The following is a 21,511-nucleotide window of genomic DNA, read 5'->3' as shown; positions in this document are numbered from 1 at the left end:
GCCGAATTACCGCCGAAGACCCGGCTGCACTTTGGCGGTGGGTCCCGCTTCGGCGGTAATTCGCCGGCGGGGGGGCCCCTGCCGCGGGTCTTCGGGGCACTTCGGCAGCAGGTCCCAGAACGGAAGGGCCCCCCCCGCCGCCGAAGACCCCAGGCCCCCGGAATCCTCTGGGCGGCCCTGGCCTGGTTTGCAGACTCTCCTGGGGTGAATGCTCCAGACCTGTTTCCAGGGCAGAGGCTGCTCCCCCACTCCTAAAGCACAGCTCTGCCCTGGGGAAACTGCTCCCCTCACACAGTAATGGGGCTTACCCTGCCTGCTGTTTAGCAGCAGTAGCAGCTTCTAAAGTAAGCCAGGGCCTGCAAATGCTCCTCTGCCCTGCCCCCCAGGGGCAGCATGCCCCGCAGTTTGAAAATTTCTGTTCTAGATCTGTAGGCAATGGGTGGGGCAGTCGTATGCCTTCCCCCATCAACAGTTGTGTGTGGCCTCTGCTCACCTGTGCCTTGTTAGGCTCCCTTCTATCTGCCTCAAAGCTATATGCACCTCAGCTGAGGTGAAGAGAGCTGCAGGGAGCTAGCTGGTGGGCTTTGGTAGGAAGTTTGGGGTCAGAAAAAGCCTTCCTGTAGGTATTCTTTTACAGGTAGGCAGCTGGTGGCAGGAAGTGCTGGAGACTCTCTGCAGTGGGCAGAAACATGGATGCATTGTGAGCCTGGGAAGGGGTATGAGACAGGCTGAGGTATGAAGTTATCCAGGGAGCTGAAGGATATGAGGGGTCCTTAGGATAGAGGGTGTCAGTGCTGCTAACTCTGGTGGGCTTGTTGTTGTCCTGTGATTTTTAGTGCTTAATTCTTCATGTGAGATTGAATGAGACTCTCAGCTGTCATTTAAAAAAAAGTTTCTAGCCCCCATTGTTGAGGGGGAAAAGCTTGAAAATGTGAAGTAAGTGCACACAACAGGCTTGGAGACCAGATGGCAAATTAAAAAGAGCACAATTAAACTTCTGAAAATGACAAGAAGTAGCTTAAAAGTCATAGGTCAGGGGCTGGTTCATGACTTTTGGGATCTTGGGGTGGGCAGTAGTGGGAAAGTGATGGGAAACTCCCATGATACAAACAGCAGAAGAGGTAGCGAGCCTGCTACTGAAGACCCAAAGTAAAGTTGCCGGACCTCTGTTATAGTGGACTCTTGTGACTTAGTGAAGTCACCTCATTGAAACAGACCCTGCTAGCAGACAGCAAGCTGACCAGAGTGGGGAAACTGAGGCAAGTGCAAGTGTGAAGCCTAGGGAGGTAAGGTGTGTTTTGTGACACTATCAATGCTAGGGAAAAATGATCAATGACCCTTCCACCGATAGCGCTACTCTTTAAGTAGCGCAGATTCTGTTTGTAACAAAGAATTAATAACCTTATGTTTTCAAATGTTCTTATCATAAGTACCTGATGCACAAGTATCTACAGAGCTGTATAAATGTGATATCTAGAGGTTCAAAACCATCTCTGTGCTGACAAAATGACAAAAGGTGGATTAACATTTAATGACGTGTTGCCATTATTTTGAATTGGTATATTTTGACAATGCAGGCAAATCTTAACTTTGTTGTATGTTACTCTCCTAAATGCTTGTATTTATTGTACTGTAGCATGTACAGATTCCAAATGAGACTCAGGATGCATTGTGCTAGGTGCTGTGCAAACACACACAAAATATCCCTGCTAGGGAAAGTTTATAGTCCAAATAGCTAAGACAGAAAAGGATGGAAAAGGAGTCAATGGCAAGACCAGGTACAAAACCCAGCTCTGACTTCCACTTCAGTGACCTATCCCCAAATCCTCTCCTCTTAACCCGTTTCAAACTTTCTAATTCACAGAAAAAGTGGATGCCCAAAGAAAGTGTTAGAGGTTAGAAAACAGAATTGATTATAGCAAATCTGGATGTGGTCTTGGCTATAGAGTCACTTCTGTGCTTCGGTAATGATACTGCTTCATATCCAGTTATGAAGTAGGTATACGGATATATGCATCTCATCCTCAAACAATCTGCTCCATAGGTGCTGGAACTAGGGGTGTGGGGGTGCTGCAGCACCCCCTGGCTTGAAGTGGTTTCCATCAAATGCAGGGTTTACAGTTTGGTTCAATGACTCTCAGCACCCCCACTAGAAAAACTGTTCCAGCACCTCTGAGCTACTCTTACGATTGCCTGCATATTATGAGTTGGTGACCAGTCAATGGAAGTCTTAGTTACGTGTTCTAATTATTTTTTCTTTTAAAGAAAACATCAAGCTAACAGGGACCACTCCCACTGTGGTTAATAACCTATTATAATCCATCATATTCCTCATTTTGAAGAATATTTTTCTGGATTCTAGTAGATAGGATTGGGTTTTTTTTTTTTTTTCAGCTCTGTATAACATGGTGCATTGTGCACAGGTGAGGAAGAAAGGGAAACCTGTCTGCCAAAAGGGGAAACAAAATCAAAACACTAGGACATTTTCTGCATTTGGTGACACCCATGAAAAGACACAATTTCAATGAAGCTAGTGGATCGCCTCTGGGTTTACACCACTGTGAGTAAAGGTGAACTTGGCTGTCCCTTGAGGAGAAGCCCTATAGAACTTCAGAGGGATAAAGCCAATAGTTCTCTATGGAAATGTAGTAGGATTCCATGGAAATTACTCTAAAAAGTATAGATTTTAAGGCTAGCAATCTCTCCTATCCCTCCTACAAAGGCTCGGGTCAAAACCTACAGAAAGTAATGTCTAAATTCAGAGGCATAATTCAAATGATACAAAGGCTGCACATTTTTTATGGAACTCTTACAGGGTGGGAAAGGGTTAGTTTTTTAAGGAGTTCAGTCTTTCAAGGTGCTGAACTCTGGCCCCAGTCCTATAAAACTGGATCACTCATGGCATATGCTTAAGTACATTATGTAATAGCGAAGGACTTAAGCCTAGGCTTAAAGTTCAGTGCAGGCCCAAGTGCTTTGCATGACTGGGGCCATAGTGCTCAGCACTTTGTAGGACTCAGCCCTTATGAACTGATCCGAAGTCTACTGGGGTCCATGAATCTTTCTTCACTGATTCCAGTGGACTTTAGATCATGCCTTAATGCAGCCTAACATTGTCAATGGGACTGTTTGTGTTTTAAAGTTAAGCATGTGTTTAGGTCCTCTGTGGAATGAGGGCCTAACAGCATTACGTATATGGTGGGGTTTTTAAATACAAAAGTGTTTTTTGTCTCCAATGGTGTCCATAATACTTTTTGCATTTCCAGTTCTGCTTTCCCTCTCCCACCTAGTTTAACTTTCACTCTCTGAACTGTGGCACACTTCAAATGTGAGTGCAGCATTTCAGAGATTTAGTCACTTCCAAATAATAGAGGAAAATCTGCCAACTTTCATAGAATGTAGGTAGGGGATGGTATTCTCATTCTATATGCATGAATTATTGGTGACAGAAGTTAGAAGTAAAATATGCTGGCAGAATCTGTTTGAATTAAGTAAGAAATTTTACTTGCATCATTTTTTTTCCAAATAAATGTCATTAGTGTTTTATGTTCAATTAACTTCAGCAAAATATCAGGAATACTTTTTAGTATTTTCTCAGCAATGGATATATTGATGGACTTTGGAGAACTATTCATATCTGGTTCAGAATTGAGTTTAGGGTAACGGACAGATTTCAGGTTTGAGCCTGACTTAAGACTAGGTTTTTGGGTTAAGGGTTCAATAAGGAATCTTTCCTTTAACCTTTAAGGGCTTTGAATTGGACTGTGAGATCTCATCTGCTGTTTTGGCCCCAAAAATGAGAAATTTATGAACTTATTGAAAGAGATCTGTCTTCAAGAATGGTGGGATGTTCTTAAGAAGGTGAACAGTTAATCTTGTGACATTTCAGCCCCCAAATGGTGGCTGTATCCAAAACAGAATTTGCTTTAGTCCTATTTAGAATCTGTGTCTGGTTTTGATTCTAGTCCAAACCATCCTCCTTTTTACCTCAGTGAGGATATTGAAGGGGTGTGGAATCCATCTTTAATTTTTTTTGGAAGGTGATATGAGCTAATTTTCTGGTTTTGTTTGCTGTAACCTCCTGGAACCGGTGCTTATCCACTCATAACTTTTATCTTGGTATGTTTTTTCCAACGGTATGTTTTTTTTTTTTTCCTGAAAACAAACAAACACAACCCCTTTGCATCTTGGAAAAGCTCTGGGATTAAAAATAAGAAGGCTGGTATCTTGCATTTCAAACATGCAGAAAACAATCAAAAGGTTAAAAACCCCAGGAATAGACAACAAAAAAGAGCTTGTATAAACAAATGTGAACAGTCAAGATCAAAACATATCTTCATATAAAAGCCACTCATAAAGATGTAACATCTCATCTGCAGACAATATACTGGGCATGACCCATTGCCTTTACATCGAAATTGCCTCATTTCTACAAATGGAATACAGCTTAAAGTAGTTAATACAGGAACAATAGTGGGACATGTCAAAGCATTAGATGAGAAACACACTCCCACTGCTTCTCACCTCTTGTAAGGAGTGATAAAGTGCATAATTAAATAGAAATCCTTGCAATTAGCAATTCCTGCACAAAGTGACTACACTTACATAGTAACTGTTAATTGAATGAGTGAATTCGTGATGCTTGATCTCCTAGGAGCTGATTTAAAAACTCTTTTGTTTTTCTGTTTTAATTGAAAAAGATGGTGTGTCCAGTGGTGATCCCTGCACTTCTTGTATCTATTTCTTAGAATCTGGTTTTATACAATGTGTACAGTAGTTTTCTGACTTACCAAGATTGTTTGCTCACACTCGGCTCAAATTCATTTGCTTTGGTGATAGTGGTTTTAAAACAGAGAAATTCTAGTGGTGGGGGGCTGGGGGAAGAAGACCCATTAGGTCACCCAATCAACTCCAAGTCAGTACAAACGCCTTTGTTGGCCACCTTGTCAGCCATTAAAGGCTGAATCCTGTAACCGTTGCTCAGCATAGCAGACATCAGGAGTCAAAAGTGGCTCAAGCCACCTTTCCATCTCACTGGATCCAGGAATGCACAGAGACTGAACCATCCCTTAATTCAAGTTACAGAAGTCTTAAGGCGACTGAGGCTATTGCCAGCTGGAATGGTCCCTGAGGGACCAAAGTGCCAGCTGAGGCTCACCAGGACACATTGTGTTGTACAGTCCTGTCCTGACGTACCTAGACCCCCTCCCCTACCCCATGGCACTAGATATGTCTCCTTGCTTGCTGTGGGGTGGGCATAGCCAGCTTTATACCAGCTCCCCACACAGGGGGAATATTCATCTACTCACTTAGGGCTTATGTAAGGTTCCTGCGTGTGAAGGTAGGTGAGATCTGGTTCAACACATTCAGAATTCAAGTTGTTTGCTATGGTTTAGTGATGGGGCTGCTTATATGGCTTCAGCCAGGCAGCAGAGTTGCTTTAATCAGGAGGAGAGCAACAAAAAGGCTACTAAGCCGCTGAAACTCAGAAGTAGAATCATAAAGAAAAGTCTCAAGTTAAATGGATTAGGGATTTTTTTTTTGACTATCTTGTGCCCTTAAACTTGAGGGGAAAACAAATATTAGTCTGCATGGGGTCTGCTTGCACTGTGCCTTTCTCAATCTTTTCTGCACTGTCATTGCAATGATCCAAGTGCACCTCTTTTTACAGGTAGAAAGGTAGATATCTTTGAGGTGAAAACTCCTTTGTAGACAAGTGACTCTGAAAATAGCTTCTTGTGAACATACACTTCCACCAGCTGCCCTTGTTGTCTTGATGGCCCCAGCCTATGTGGTGCTGGTTCCTGGAAGAGGATGAGCAACTTCTGCTCCTACTCACTAGACCTGTCCAGAACCTTGAAGGATTGGCTCCTACATGCCTCTGCTTCAGTTAATATTCTTGGCAGTGACTCTTGTGCGATGAGAATGCACCCCCCAAAGTTATGCTGGAGAAGAGACTTGGTATACCTGGAGAAAGAGAGAGAGAGAGAGGAGGCTCAAGATTTCTCTCTCTATATATATACACACACACACACCTTGTTCACTACACTTCCTCTAAAGCCACATACTTAAATTATAGCCAGCTATTAGCATGACACCTGAGTCTCTCAAGACATACTTGTATTGTTTGCTGGCCCTCTGGACTATGAGGTTTTTATGGCTGTGCTTGTTGCATACAGACCCATGAGCAATTATCCATTATCAGTTATAATGGGCATTTGCCCTTCTTTATAATTAATGTAGGGAAAACTCCATATTTAACACCCAGGGGCCAGATCATTGGCTGCTCTAGCTTGGTTTGCTCCAAGAGAGCTACTCCAGTTTACACAGCTGAATGAGTATAGATAGCCTTCATACTAAATGGCTGTTGCCTGCTCAAGAGATAATTAAATATCTCTAATGATCCGCACCTTCAGAAGGTGTTATGGCACATTGTCAATTGAGCTACTGTTTCAGGCATGATACCAACATACAGCCCATTGCTGCTTTTGAAGAGCTTACAGGTTTACAACCCCTTGTGAGGGAGGAAAGTACTGTTACCCCCAGCCTTCTAAATGGAGGCACAGATGATTTAACTGATTTGCTCAAAGCCACTGAGGCAGTGGGTGTGAGAGCTGGGATTAGAACTCTGAGTTCCTGATTCCCAGCCCTGTTCTCAGGTGGCTGAATAGCCAGGGTTCCCTCCCAAAGCAATGGGGAGAGGAAAATACTAGAGCTGCTCAACAGAGGGGGGAAAATGGTGATGTTTTCCCACATCTTTTATTGATTAAACTCTCTACCACTCTGTAAAATACCAGTCATCTCCAACCCCCGACCCTTTCCCCCCCAAAACCAGTCGTCTTGCAGAGGTGTAGACTCTTTTATAACTCACTAAGCTTGGATTCCAAAGGATCCAGGGCCTAAGACACCAAACACTTGTGCATGAGAGTAGTATCAGCGTAGTTACTCAGAAAACGCTAGGGGAAGCATAGTAGCACATGAAGTACAATTCTGTACTAATGTCTATTGCATAGATTCCCTTCCCAGTATGTCACCATAAGCCACTATCAAGAAGCAGCATAGCACATTTCAGGTGTGCTGCACATTTGGACTGTAAGTTTAAAAAAAACCTCAAAGCATGTCTATGTATTAGGGATGCTAGAACAGATGTCACTTCTGTACTGAGTTGAAATAAACAGGAAAACATAACCCCAAGAAAAGACAGTAAAAGCCAGAAACAATGAACCCAAGGTTGAAAGAGAAGCCACTTCCAAGTAGCTATTGAGTGGAAGCAAACACAGGGCTGGGCCCTCAATGTCCATTCCAATGCAGCCTGTCGTCTGGTCATGACCATCACTTAAGTGATAAACCCTTTACCAGGGAGTACTCTCCTTCCCTTTTTGTTCTCTCAATAGGGAATAAGATAGCTAATCTGAAAAAAGGGATGTTTCCTTAGGCCTAGGGTGACCATATTTTGCTATGCTGAATACGGGACACCTGGTAAAATTACTTGTATTCAAGCGAGTTCAATGGCAATCAATAAGAACGATGCAGTACAAACATTGACAAAGCCCTGGCTGGGATGATTTAGTTGGGGTTGGTCCTGCTTTGAGCAGGGGTTGGATTAGATGCTTCCTGAGGGCCCTTCCAACCCTAATCTTCTATTATTCAAATTAACATCAAGTTGACTGAGCCCCTGTTAAAAAGAAATACTGCATAGTTGGATTCTTTTTATTTACCTTCTTGTCTTTAAGGCTTTAGGGCTCACATGGGGAGAGGTCACACCCACACCCACCCACCTCTCCCCCCACAGTGTGGCGGAGTTACTGACAGACCTGACCCTTCCTGCCTGGCACTTTCTGCTCTCCATGCCTGGCTGGGTCCCTGGGGACAGATCCGCCTCTCCTGGTACTTGGCACTGCATCTTCCTGAGGCAACATGGGGGGCCATTTAAGGTCACATGTCCCCCCACCTGCCCAGATTTCTGCCAGGGTTCATACCAGATGTGGCTGGCAGCAGCCTTTTGACACTGTGTAGGAGGGATGGGATGGGAGCTGCTTCCGGGGGTGGGAGATGACCTGGCCTGTGTCTTTGCAGAGCTCATCTCTTCTTTCTCTTTTCCCCCTCTCCCCCCCGCCATGGCTGTTAGCAGCTTGCTCCTTTTTGCCCACACAGTGTTGAAAGGCAGCTAACACCTCCAGGCTGCTGCTGGCCACTGACCTAACCCCACCGCCTCCTGTCCTTTGGCTACAGCATAGGCAGGAAGGAGTTAAGCCTTAAGTATGCTTTGTGCACCAGGATCCAGGGAACCTGATTGCAGATGGAGGCTTCAGTGAACCCTGCCAGAGAGATGGCTCAGCAAGGGAGGATGCCTAGGAGACGGAGCATCCCCATGCTTCCTGGGGGCAGGATCCGGGGGGGAGAGGGTGCTAAGCCCCTGCCTGGGGGGCTGCTGTGGAGCCTGCAGGGTCAAGGCACAAACAGGCTCAAAATCACTTCCCCTGCCCCCACTCCAGAGCTTAGCTGAGGGGCAGAGAGGCCTCCCCGTGTCAGCGCTGTGCGAGGCTTTGGCACATGCATCCCGGGCCAGAGGGTCTTGGGCTTTCCCAGGCTGCTGGTCCAGCCAGAGGCGGTGGGGGAAGGAAGGAGGCGGCTGGCCAGGCTGTTGGCGAGCTGAGCGCTCTGACCGGGGGCTGGTTCTCCGCACAGCACTGGGAGCAGGACGTGCCCCACCAGCGGGATATGGAGGAGCAGCGGGGCTGAGGATGGGGCAGGGCAAAGTAGGAAGAGGACAGCAAGAGGGGAAGCATGTTAAAGGGCGGATGGGTGGGCAGTAGAGGCGACACGTAACCAGCTGCCGCCTGGTGCCTGCCAACACTCACCAGCCACCGTAGCTTGCAGTGCGCAGCCAGTGCCAGCCAGAAACAGGATGGGGGGGCGAGGCCCTGCTGGCTGAGAGTTGGCACACGGCGGGGCTGTGCTGATGGACCAGCATGCAGAGTGACCGTCCCCATGTACTGCAGTTTCACTCCACCAGCAGCCTTGCACACCCATCCCCGCTGTCGGCCACTGGACCCACCCCACCCTCGCTGCTGGGGGGCGGGCGGCTGGCGAGTAGGGATCTGGCCAGCAGCAGGACCTTCCAGTACTGATTGGGGGTGGGGAGACAGAAAATACAGAACAATTTGCCTGTTTTTTAAGAAAAACTCAGGACACCTGCAGAGGGGCCTTAATCTGGGACTGTCCCTTTAAAAATGGGAGGTCGGGTCACCCTACGTAGGCCCCAGTGTAATTTGAATCTGGCCATGGCAGGCAGAGGCACACAACTCCAACTACAAAGCATAACATAATATGGGGCCTGATCCTTGCTTTCCACAAAGGCCTCTTTATGCTACTGGAGGGCTGAATAGCAACTGTATTGTAAATGAGAATGAAGTGACTTATTTCTTCATCTCCATTGTTGCTCTGGCCTCCTAATGAACTGCCGGGACGTTTGTAATGATGTTTAGGGATAAGCATTACATTATTAGGTAGCTAAAGCATAATGGTTTTAGGTAATAGGATTTAACTGACTGCTGCTTTCTTGGGGCCTTTAGCTCTTGGTAAATGTGTGGTAAAATCCCTTTTCCCCTAAGGGTGAATCATGTGAGGAAAACAAGGAGTGGGAATTAGCAAGACAAAAAAGGAAATCATCTGACACTGAGATTCTCTTGTCATCTGAAGGTGCTTCTGGGTTCAGGCGTTTCTAGATAGTGCCACAAAGGTCTCTGAAATGGGAATAAAAATGGAAACTAAATGGGGAATAGGACTTCACCCCGCTTCTGAGGGAGTGGAGTTGGTGCAGGGTGAGATGTTTTTCTCTGTGGGCCTGCTGCTGCAGCCATGTTGGTGGCCAATGGTGGCTCCATTATTGAGGGCATGAAGTACCGCTGGGTGACATCAGCAGGGGAGGCCCATCTCTAACCTCTGGGGCTGAGAATGGGGTAATAAAGCCCCCGCTCTGAGAGGGGTTGCCAGTTCAGACCTAACCTCCAGAAGTACTGAGCACATGAAGCTCCTGCACAGTTCAACTACAGTTGTAGGTGTTCCGTTCCTGTCAGTGGGGCCCAAATATTCCTTCAATGAGCAAAACAGTAATACCATGAAACCCTGCCCCTATCACATGTCCAATAAAATTTTTAACACCTTATTGGGTCTTCTGAAGCACAAGAAATCCATCTTATTGGCTTGTAAGTTCCGTTTCTCTCTCTCAGCTGTATGCAGCGGGGGGAGAGCAGCTACTCGTGCAGTTCTCACCCAGATGGGTTTCAGTAAAGCAACGGTGCGTGGAGGTGTTAACCACCCTAAAAGACATTTAACACCAGCAACATCTGGGGACCTGAGACCGAATGTGGAGAAGGCGCAGACTCTTGTAGGAAAAAAGTGATGAAATGGTAGCAAGTATGACTTTGCCACAGGGGAGACCCTTCAATAACAGCTTATTAGGCAGCAAGGTAGATCTAAAGGCTTAGCTTTCCAGCAGAAGTAACTGCTTGTTATTTGTCTCCTGCCAGGCTGTGCGTGTTGTACTCTAGAAAAAGTAATCCCGGATGGTGTGACAGCCTTGAAAACAAAATGTGTTGCATAGTATCTCGCTGCATCCTTCCTGAGTAAAAGTGTGGGCGTGTCCGAGTGGGCACTGTTAGAAAGGGACTAGAATTTGGCAAGAATTGGATTCACTACTTAAGGAGACAGACTAAGCTTTTGTGAAGATAATGTAGGGGAAGAAAGGAAAGATCCTCTTCAAAAGCAATAGATTGTGAGAATTCTCACAATCTAGTATTGAGTGATTTGATAAAGCTGCTATTGTGGGTATGCAATTATAATACAGCCAGATGGTAGAAAGGGCAGCTGGAGACATAGTACTTAAGACCCTAGTGTATAAAGGGTGGAGAAGAAAGGAACCTATGCTTAGTGTTACCTAAACCCCTGTCTTACTTGGATCAATGAAATAATGAAAACAAAACCAGATAAGGCCTCATACACTCCTATATTGTAGTGGAAGAAATCAAAATTCACAAAGGGAGTAAGATACTGTTTGGAGATAAACAGTAGAAAAAGATGAACACCTCTCAATTTACCAAGTCACCTCCATTTTTCTCTTGTATAAAGGAAGGGATCCTTTCAATTGTTCTGTTCTAATATTAGTACTACCCTCCTGTCATAAAATACAAGCGTCTTTTTCTCCCCTAAATAAATGTCTACATCATTATGAGCACCCCTGCCCTCCATCTGTGCATACACACTGTATCAAATTATGAAGATTGTCTGTCTGATTTCATTAAACTCCAGGTCAATAGATGTATACAGAATAGCTGTTTCCTGCTTAAAAACGTGGGATGTTTTTTGGAGACATGAAAAAGTTAAACCCTTCTGTGACTCTGCATTTAATTTGTAAACTATCCAGTAAGGGAATAATTAAACTGTCTCTGGATCTGAACCTAGCAAGAGAGAAGAACTGTTTGGACAATTGGGGAAATCCAGCATTTATTGGACTTTGTGCTGTCCACAGCAAGATACTCTCTAAGATATTGGAAACTTGACATACAGCTGTGCCACTGTAAGATCGCTTGTGTAGCTGCTCTATGCTGATGGGAGAGAGCTGTCCTGTCAACATAATAAAACCAGCTCAATGAGCGGCGGTAGCTATGTCAGCCGGAGACTGTCTCCCACTGACACAGTGCTGTGCACATAAGTGCCTATGCCAGCAAAACTTATGTTGCTTGGGAGGTGGGTTTTTTTCACATTCCTGAGTGACAAAAGTTTTGCCAACATAAGTTGTGGTGTAGCCATGGCCTAAAGGCAGGGCTGGCTCCAGGGTTTTTGCCACTCCAAGTGGCAGGGGAAAAAAGAGGGGGGGGGGGGAAAGCTGCGATTGGCAGCAGCTACACCGTGCCGCTTTCTTCTTTGGTGGCAGGTCCTTCCCTCCGAGAGGGACTGAGGGACTTGCCGCCGAAGAGCCTGACATGCCGCCCCTTCCTCTTGGCTGCCCCAAGCACCTGCTTGCTGAGCTGTTGCCTGGAGCCGGCCCTGCCTAAGGCTGTTCAACACCAGCTACCATGTTTTTAAAGGCTACTATCTACACTAAATAAACGGTATTGTTATAGAATGTTCCTTAGCGCATGTTAACGACAGGCTGCTAGACGCATCTCATTTGCCTAGTGTAGGCAGGTCCGGTGGGAAGTGCTGTGCTTAAAACCTTAAGATATAGAACGGGTTTGGTGGGAAAACACTTTCCATAATAAAATGTATGCTCCTGACTTGTACTGTACAGGTTAATGTTTCATGGCTGTAGCATGGGTTTTTGTCTTCTGTTTAGAATAGCTATAGGTTTTGTCACCAGTTCATGTTCTCTCCACCCTCTGCAACTACCTGGCACATGCTAAATCTGTCTTCACCTGCTGAAGTCAATAAAGCCACTTGCAGAAATAAGGGCTCCCCAGCTGAAGAAGGATCAGACTCTTTCTTGTCTCCTTTCAGAATCTCACCCTATTTCTATAGTGCTTTCGGAAGCTCACAACCCTCCGAATATTAAGGCCAGCCTAATATCTCAGAGGAAGGGCTATGTGCTGTGCTGCTGAAGGCTGAGCTGTGGAGGAAAGCCCAAGGGTGGGATTCTCAAAAATGTTTGAAAATGGCATGACTCTGCTCCCATTCAATGCAGAAAGCCTCTGAAAATCCCTGGGGCCTGAGGTCAAAGGGAATCTCTGACTATATTAGCAGTTGGATTGGTGCTCAGCTGCCCACTCTGAGAGACTCTGGCTGTGCCTTGCAGATGGGAAGCTTGGCCTACAGAGACAAGCTTCATTCTCCAGCTCTTCCAAGGAGGATGCCTCCCTCAGCACTACAGCGTGAGCCCGTGAACAGGCATTTGTGGCGGTGAATTCTCCAGCACAGCGATACATCTGCGTTGACAACTGTTTAGAGGGGGAGGGAAAATAAGGGGGCCCAGAAGAAAGCACTCAAACACTGGGAGTTCCCCCAGCTCACCTTCTCATTCAAAGGTCAGGCAAGGCCTGGGGGAATCCAGGGTCAGATGGGGACGGTCCCTGCAACAAAACCCAATTTGAGAGGATTTCAGTCTAGCAGCCTCTAAATTAATTTGCCTCTCCTAGCTTAGATTCCTGGTTCGTTTTATGATGAGATTTCTCTCACCCCAGTGCCTCTGTGATACAGCACAGGTGAAAGGGGACACGTCTGAATCCCCTTGCTTATTACAGATCTACCATCTTAATTTTCTGATTTATTTCCCTGTTATTGATTGTGTATTCTCTAGCTCTACAGCTGGGCTTTCCCAATTTTCTTAGCCACAGATGTTGCTATGGCAACACTTGTGAGTGAAGGGTAAAATGGTGGTGGAATTCAGCATTAAGTGGATGCGTCACCAATCCATAGCAAACTGTGCTCTCAAAACCAGGCTAGGAAACATTCTGTGACCACAGATACAGGCACTACGGTGTCTCTCTGGTTTTCAGAATTATATTTGTCTCCTGGGTTAGCTCTTCCCATCTCTCCAGATCCGGTACCGTGCATTATCTGAACTGAGTTAGACAACTTATTATGCTAATACTGAATTAAAGCTAAGAGACGCTGTACATTTTGGAGCATGGCAACAAGAGATCAAAGCAATCCTGGTTACTATAAAAAGTCTGACATCTGCAGGTCCTGCTCCCACTGAAGTCCTCTGGAGTGTTGCCATTTCCAGTAGGCGAAGGATTGAGCCAGGGCCAGGTGTGTGTGACTGATTTCACACTCTGTGCAAGCCTGGGGTAAGATCAGTGAGGAATGGGGGGCCTGGCTAACAGGGCTATAATCTCTCTTGCCACCCCAGGCCGGCAAAGTGTGGAAAGGCTGCCAGCCCTCTTCCCTGCTGTGCTCAGAGTGTTGGCTTGGTGTCAAGGCACTAGAGGAGGAGTGCATGGCATGTATAGCGTTTACAGGATGCTAGCAGGAGCTTACGGAAGCTGTCAAGAGCAGGGCCCATTAAGGCATAGGGCCAGCAGTCACATGCCTAGATCTCTAGTTCTGAGTCAAGCAATGGAAGAACAGAAGTGGACATTCTGAAAGTTGCAAAGGGAATCTTGAAGACATGACCTATGTGTAACCCCTACCTGCAGACAGCCATGAGGGCCAGGAAGGAAGCTGCCTAGCCCCACAGCCCCCTCCAGAGAAGAGCTGGCCCCTTTCTGTGTGTGTCTGGGGAGCCCCTCTTGCTGCTCACTCCACTGCTGGGGATGAGGCAGGGCGCGTCAACTGGTTCACACTGGGGCTGACTCAAGGATGGTGTTGGGGGGGCTCTGAATTGCCTTAATCCAGTCCCAACTGCGAGAAGAGGAAAAAGCCAAAGCATAGGCACTCTGCATTTGTTTCCTTAGCTCTGCTGCCTGCTTGCTTGCTTCGTTCAAAATATAGCACTGAGGAAACTGCTAACATGAAGTTCTTGGGGGGGCTGAGTCTCCTATCACATTACCCAGGAGTAAATTGGAGTTACCCCATTAAGTTAGTGGAGTGACCCCAGTGTAAAATGGGTCTACGTGAAGAGAATCAGTAGCTGGTTGCTGCCATTCCCTAGGAGTGTGCGTTCTTGCTAGGAGTCCCTGGCTCTGATCATCTTCAGGCCAGGACCAGAGTTCTCAGGGGACAAGCCACTGGCTTTGAAATTTTCTTCCCTCCATTGCTTCAACAGAGCCTGAGTTTATTGACCTTCAGGGCATGAAGCTCTCTATTTTCTCATGCTCCTGTCTCCAGGAGTGATTATGGGCTGTGTGTGCAGCTTACCCTGCATGCTGGGAGTTCATTATTGTGTTCACTGAATATTATACTCGGATTTTTGTGTGTGCCCCTGGAGACAATAAGGTGGGTGCATTATAAATTAATTAAATAAATATTGGTAAACAGTTACAGGAAAAGTTGTTAGTCTCTAAGCAACAATTAACACAATGACAATGTCCATAGCAGAAATATATGAAACCAATAACCATTGACCTCAGTCACAATGATAAATGGGGGATTTGCCCACTGCACCACTGATATAGCTGTTTTGCTGTCAGCAACAGCTGTGATCTCCTTTCGAAATACTGCTGTTACATTTGTGGTATATGGTGGTTTAGGTTAAGCAACAAATGATCCCAGAAGGTCTTAGTCTGATCTTGCACCATTAATTACAATGGAGTCAGTCCTGATTTCTAGATGTGAGAGCTGAATATGTTTCACAGGTTGGACTGGGGCTAATGTGTATATAATTAATTCCAGTAGGGTGTTAGTCAGACACGCTAACTCAAGCGGATCTAGCACACTAGCTCCTGTGTCCTCACAGTTTTATCTCCCTCTGCTTATTTCTTCATCAAGCCCTGATTGTTTTCCAATAATAATGCAAAAACAATAGAATTATCTGCAGGTCTCAGTTGGTTAATTCTTTAAAAATAAAAAAAAATATGGAGAGATACCTATCTCCTAGAACTGGAAGGGACCCTGAAAGGTCATTGAGTCCAGCTCCCTGCCTTTGCTAGCAGAACCAAGTACTGATTTTGCCCCAGATCCCTAAGTGGCCCCCTCAAGGATTGAACTCACAAGTGTGGGTTTAGCAAGCCAATGCTCAAACGACTGAGCTATCCCTCCCCCTTTCTTTCCTATGACCCAATTGTGCTTACAGATCTCAAATTAATCTCAGGAAACATTCCTTTTCTAAGAGAGACTGGATTTGTGGCACAGAAGTGAACAAACTGTGAAATGAAATAGAATTCAGACTTCAACTTTAATTCTTGGAGCTCAGTTGTGGCTTTGTGGTGGTGTAAGGCAGATTATGAATGAGAATCTCTCATTCATAATCTCCCTACGCTAACTTCATAGTATGCTTAGTATAGGCTTAGCAGTGGCAGTCACCATGTGAGGTGGGAGGATCCCGGAGCCCAGGATCTTTCCCGAGCCAGACCATCTACTCTACAGCCCCTTAGCCTGAGCCTGTCAGTTGGCATGGGCCAGCTGTGGGTTTTTAACCGCAGTGTAGACATTCCCACTGCTATATTTAGTGTGCTAGATCCGCTTGAGTTAGCGTGTCTGACTACCTGTGCTGAGAAGCATGCTCCCAGGTGCGGTGTAGTCTTACTGTGTGAACAAGTTTTGAATCTAGGCAGGACAGGCTGTGTTTTTGTTCACAGGTCTGTAAAGCTTTGGGTACAGAAAGCGGTGAGGGAGAAGGAACCCTGTGAGCAGAAGGGGAGTTGACTTTGTGCCTTGGGCTCTGACCAGTTGACTGAGGCAGAATTGCTCCCTAGGAACTGGATGGTGGTGTTGGTTGAGATCCCTGGAAGAAGGGATTGCCCTCCATGCTGTCTAATCCTCTCCTTTCAGGACCAGTGTATATGTAACTTGATGTATACTTGCAGTATACCCAGACTCTGGCACTGGGAAGCTGACTGCACAGCCCCAGACAACTGCTACCATTTGGCAGAGGGGCTGGTGTCAGATGGGGCAGTAGCACTCTCTCCAGCAAGTTGATATAAATATGTGAGCTGGCACTTTGAGGAGACTGAGTCAGGGCTCTGCCCATCGTTACTTGTGTGCAGGGAAGGGGATGGAGCAGCCTCAGGAGTCTACTTGCCTTCCTGTACGTCTGAGCATTGGCACAACTCTGTGTTCAGAGCAAAAGAGGGATTTTTTCAATTCTCCTTACAAGCTCAACCATTACTCAGCCACTTGTTTGTTTTGTTTATTTAAACTGAGGTTGCATGTCTAAGCACTGAAGAGTCAGTGAATGAGACACCCTTAATGTCAGTGAATTAGCACTAGGAACTACCACAGTTCAGAACATAAGAATGGCCATACTGGGTCAGACCAAAGGTCCATCTAGCCCAGTATCCTGTCTTCCACAGTGGCCACTGCCAGGTGCCCCAGAGGGAATGAACAGAACAGGTAATCATCAAGTGATCCATCCCCTGTCACCCATTCCCAACTTCTGGCAAACAGAGGCTTGGGACACTATCCCTGTCCTTCCTGGCTAATAGCCATTGATGGACCATGAACTTATCTAGTTCTTTTTTTTTTTTAAAGCCCTTTTATAGTCTTGGCCTTCACAACATCCTCTGTCAATGAGTTCCACAGGTTGACTGTGCGTTGTGTGGAAAAATACTTCCTTCTGTTTGTTTTTAAACCTGCTGCCTATTAATTTCATTTGGTGACCCCTAGTTCTTGTGTTATGAGAAGGAGTAAATAACACTTCCTTATCTACTTTCTCTATACCAGTCATGATTTTCTAGATCTCAATTATATCTCCCCTTAGCCATCTCTTTTCCAAGCTTAAAAAGTCCCCGTCTTATTAATCTCTCCTCATATGGCAGCCTTTCCATATCCCAATCATTTCTGTTGCCCTTTTCTGAACCTATTCCAAGTCCAATGTATATTGAGATGGGGTGACCACGTCTGCACACAGTATTCAAGATGTGGGCATAACATGGATTTATATAGATGCAATATGATATTTCCTGTCTTGCTATTTATCCCTTTCTTAATGATTCCCCACATTCTGTTTGCTTTTTTGACTGCCCCTGCACATTGAGTGGATAGTTTCAGAGAACTACCCACAATGATGCCAAGAACTTTCTTGAGTGGTAACAGCTAATTTAGACCCCATAATTTTATATGTATAGTTGGAATCATGTTTTACTTTGCATTTATCAACACTGAATTTCATCTGTCATTTTGTTGCTCAGTCACCCAGTTTTGAGTGATCCTTTTATAGCTCTTTGCAGTCTTCCTGGGACTTAACTATCTTGAGTAGTTTTGTGTCCTCTGCAGATTTTGCAACCTCACTATTTACCCTTTTTTCCAGATGATTTATGGGGGAGGGGGAATTGAAATCTGCAGCAAAAAACCTAATGCTTTTGAGCACCTCTAATTGTTACAGTTTTTGAGCCTGTTTCTCATATATGCAAAGGCCCCTTTACATCACTCTTGCAGCATAAAGGGGCTTTAAAGTGGATGTCAGTTCTATTTATTTCCACGCTAAAACTATTTGACACTGCCAAAATGGAGTCAAGGGGCCTTTGTCTGAGACTCTGCCTCTTTAATTACACAATTACATCTTTAGAAGAATACAACATATTCAGGTTTTGTGTGTATGGTTTTAAAAAAAAGTATGTGTGTGGAATCTTGCCGTTCTTTTATTCTTTTCTGTAAACACTAATTACTAGTATAATCAATGGTAGACGTTCTATTGCGATGCCAGCACCCATGTACTGTTCATTTTCATTGCAAAATGTACATATTAGTAATTTTTTAAATGACCCAAAACATGCCTATATTTGTGGAAGTATTTCTTAAAATTTTATGTAGAACCCTGTGCTAACAATACAGAGCAATATCTACTCCGAGGGTAATTGGTTTTCCCATGTCCTGAATTAAGGAAACTATGACAGAGACTGACTGACTTTTGTCCTCTCTCTCGCTTTTCTTTTTCAAGTGAAATACTGAGAAGGTGGCTACTGTAATTACTCTGTGTATCCAGCCACTCTGGTATTCATCAGTTCAGTGCTGTGCGGTTAACACAATGTTAATTGAGTTTGTGTGGTACTTCAAAGGCCGAACAACCAACCGATGTGATAAAGTGCCACTGAAGCACAAAACTGCCTATTTATAAGGAACTATGAACCATTACAAACATGCAACCTCCATCTGCCAGGAATTAGCTGCCAGAAAATAAGTGTTTTGCATTCAGTATTAGAGTGACAATTAGATTTTGCAACAAGGGCTGTAATAAAGCTGTATTTTGCTGCTGGCACCCATGAAATGTTCCTTTCAGTCCTTGTAACCATTTGATCACTAGCTAGCTAACAGGTTGTCTTTCACCTGGTCTCTAATGAGCTCTTTTAGAGCTTTGGCATAATGTCGCCTATGACAAGTAAAGGAAGAGCCTGAATCTCACACTAAGACCACTTTAAATGGTTCTGACAGAGCCCTAAAGAGGTGTACATGCAATGTACTTCAATCTGCAGGAGTTAAGCCTGAGATTCCTTACAAGCTGAGGTATGGAGGTATTCTTGCCAGCAAGTTAAAGTATGGATTGATAAATGGACTATAAGGTGGCTAGAAAGCTGGCTATATCGTCAGGCTCAACAGGTAGTGATCAACAGCTCGATGTCTAGTTGGCAGCCGGTATCAAGCAAAGTGCCCCGGGGTCGGTCCTGGGGCTGGTTTTGTTCAACATCTTTATTAATGATCTGGACGATGGGCTTAATTGCCCCTTCAGCAAGTTTGCGGATGACACTAAGCTGTGGGGAGAGGTAGATACCCTGGAGGGTAGGGATATGGTCCAGAGTGATCTAGACAAATTGGAGGATTGGGTCAAAAGAAATCTGATGAGGTTCAACAAGGACAAGTGCAGAGTTCTGCGCTTAGGAGGGAAGAATCCCATGCTCTGCTACAGGCTGGGGACCAACTGGCTAAGCGGCAGTCCTGCAGAAAAGGATCTGGGGATTACAGTGGATGAGGAGCTGGATATGAGTCAGCAGTGTGCCCTAGTTGCCAAGAAGACCAATGGCATATTGGGCTGCATTAGTAGGAGTGTTGCCAGCAGGTTGAGGGAAGTGATTATCCCCCTCTATTCGGCACTGGTGAGGCCACACCTGGAGTACTGCGTCTAGTTTTGGTCCTCCCCACTACAGAAGGGATTTAGACAAATTGGAGAGACTCCAGCGGAGGGCAACAAAAATTATTAGGGGGCTGCAGATGACTTATGAGGAGAGGCTGGGGTTATTTAGTCTGCAGAAGAGAAGAGTGAGAAGGGATTTGATAGCAGCCTTCAACTACCTGAAGGGGGGTTCCAAAGAGGATGGAGCTCAGCTCTTCTCAGTGGTGGCAGGTGACAGAACAAGAAGCAGTGGTCTCAAGTTGCAGTGGGGGAGGTCTAGGTTGGATATTAGGAAACACTATTTCACTAGGAGGGTGGTGAAACACTGGAATGGGTTACCTAGGGAGGTGGTGGAATCGCCATCCTTAAAGGTTTTTAAGGCCTGGCTTGACAAAGCCCTGGCTGGGATGATTTAACTGGGGTTGGTCCTGCTTTGAGCAGGGGGTTGGACTAGATGACCTCCTGAGGTCTCTTCCAACCCTAATATTCTATGATTCTATGATTGAAAGCCTGTTGCTTTGGACACTTACTCCACACTTACTGGTAGTTGAATGTACATCACCAATATAGTCTCACTTGCTCATGTAAATTACATTTTAATAAAAATTACTTTAATAATCCATGTTGCAACAAAGGATTTCTACTAACTTTAAGTTTACAGTAAGTGCTGCAAAGGCCATGCACTGTTTACTGACGAGTTAGCAGTTTATACCCTGCTCTGTACTGGTGTAAGTGAAATCACAAAGTGCAGAACAACGGTGAATTGTGCCTGTAAGCTCTTCCCAACTTCTTTGCTCAAGGCTGTCACTTCAGGGTAAAGGTTCCTGTTCCCAAACTCCTTGGTGGCTGATGGCCATCATTACATTTTAATGGTAATCAGGAAGGATGTCTTGGCCTTCTCAGAATGTGCTGCCAGGTCCTGTGATGGGGCTGCTCCCCTTCACTGGCAAAAAAGGGGTTAAAAGCAGCCCTAGTGAGGCTGCACTGGAGGCAGCCAATTAGAAAGGGGCTGAAAGGAGTAGCCAATCATGGCCCAGCAGGCCCATATAAAAAGGGCTGCAGGGCAGAGCAGAGTTCAGTAGCTGACTGGAACTTGAAAGGAGGAGACTAGGCTTCTAGCAGGGTGAAGAAGCCCCAGCACCTGGGACAATTCAGTGCTGTGAGCAGGGACTGGAGAGCAAGAGAGAGCTTCTGGCTGGCTGCTAGGGCCAGCGGGCTGAGACCCTGAGGTAAGCACAGAAGAGGGTGCTGGAGCTGCATGGGAAGTGGCCCCGGGACAATGGACTGCAGTTACCACTGAGGGAGTGGCTGGGCAGAGATTGGAGGTCCCCCGGAAGGGGAGAATACGGCACAGCTGGAGGGCAGTGTCATGAAGAGGACGCCGCAGGCCTGGAAGTGATGTGGGTCCAGGAACAGAGGTGACGGTGGGCAAGACACCACCAGAAGAGGGCGCAGAGCTAATTCCCAAGACAGCCAGTAGGAGGCGCCACAGTGCTGAGTCGCACCCCGTCACCAGTCCAAACAACGTAAAGGACATAATGGTTATGCCTCTTTGTAACACTTCCTTGATGCTGATTGACCTGATGCACTGATAATCTCCACAGTGGAAAATGTCAAGCAGATCTAGGGTTGCCAACCCACCAGGGTTGTCCTGGAATCTCAAGAAATTAAAGATTGTCATCTGCTGAAACCTCCAGAAATAAGTCCAACTGACATTGGCAACCCTAACCAGATTGTCAGTGTAGGTACATACAAAATCCTCCATGTGATTGTCTTCCTGCTGTCCTCCCCTTGTCTTCCCCTGGTTACGTATGGTAGAACTCAGCTGCAGCAGGGGGGACTAAATGAGTGTATAGTTAGCTGAGTCAG

The 21,511-nt window shown here is 45.7% G+C and overlaps 1 protein-coding gene across 1 annotated transcript in view; it reads left to right on the top strand.

Annotated features, from left to right (window-relative positions):
* The first annotated feature begins 555 nt into the window (after nucleotides 1-555).
* PALM2AKAP2 (PALM2 and AKAP2 fusion) overlaps nucleotides 556-21,511 on the top strand; it is a 771,069-nt gene continuing 750,113 nt past the window's right edge. The window contains exon 1 of the mRNA XM_039543348.1: nucleotides 556-733. The gene's annotated coding sequence lies outside the window, so the exon portion shown is untranslated. The remainder of the gene's footprint in view (nucleotides 734-21,511) is intronic.

This window comes from Mauremys reevesii, linkage group 6 (assembly GCF_016161935.1).
Source record: "Mauremys reevesii isolate NIE-2019 linkage group 6, ASM1616193v1, whole genome shotgun sequence".
NCBI lineage: Eukaryota > Metazoa > Chordata > Testudines > Geoemydidae > Mauremys > Mauremys reevesii.
The sequence above is the reverse complement of the archived record's forward strand: the minus strand, read 5'-3'. Positions and strand labels throughout refer to the sequence as shown.